The sequence below is a fragment of the Limulus polyphemus genome, unplaced genomic scaffold (genome assembly GCF_000517525.1).
Source record: "Limulus polyphemus unplaced genomic scaffold, Limulus_polyphemus-2.1.2 Scaffold1909, whole genome shotgun sequence".
Lineage (NCBI taxonomy): Eukaryota > Metazoa > Arthropoda > Merostomata > Xiphosura > Limulidae > Limulus > Limulus polyphemus.
In genome coordinates this window covers 51,776-52,797 of record NW_013667519.1, presented here as the reverse complement: position 1 = coordinate 52,797, position 1,022 = coordinate 51,776, and positions in this window count along the sequence as shown.

Sequence of the window (1,022 nt, the reverse complement as noted above, 5' to 3'; positions counted from 1 at the left end):
ATGTTGATCAGCAAAGTTGATGTTTGGTAGGCAACTTCGGTTGCCAGTGGATCTGATAACAGAATGCCCACCTTACGAAGAATTGCCTGAGAATGTGTCAGAGTTTGTGAAAGTGTTATCGGAAAGGATGGATGATATTCACCATCAAGTGCGTTCAAACTTGAAAACGTCTGCTGATTCGATTAAGATAACTTATGATAAGAGATCTACTGAAGTCTGCTTTGTACCCGGAGACAAGGTATGGTTGTATAATCCCAGGAAGACAAAAGGGAAGTCTCCTAAGTTGTCTTCTCCATGGGAAGGCCCATATGACATAGTGGATCGTCTCTCAGACTTGATTTTCCGGATAAAATGTGGTCGGCGAGGTAAACCAAAAGTGGTGCATGCCAACAGGCTTTGGCGTTATCACGGTCCAGGACATTTCAGTTGGAACGAAGCAAACAATGGAACAAATGACTCAGTGAAGACGTGTTACCTGAAAAAGCCACTGTCGAAGAAGAAACTCTACCCGGTTTAGAGAAGGGAAACAGTGAAACCGTTAATGAAGTTACTACCACTGGTGTGACTGTTACCGATAATGGAACATTTCCTGATGGAGCAGATGAACCCCACGTGAAGCAGAAGCCAACGAGACGGAGACCAGTACGGAAGAAGATACGTCCCGTAAAATTAAGAGACTTTGTTGAATCTTAATTTTGTGTTTGTAAATTTTGTACATTTAATTAAGTTATTTTTAATTTTCTATTGGTTTAATATAAGTGGCTATTGTTTGTCCCGAACAATACTAAGGAAGGGGCAGTATTACGACAGCGGAAGTCACGTGACCCTAGTAATAGGTCATGAGATTCTAGAAGGATCATGTCTGTTCCTGGCAATTCTAGTGTTTTCTACGCACCCTCTATTTTTGTATATATAAGCCCGGCAAATAAAGCGGGAAAGAAGTGACGGCATAGATAATTGCAGATAGACGGATAATCGAGTCAAGCCGTAAGCAAAGTGTGTAAATCATTGTGAATTATAGC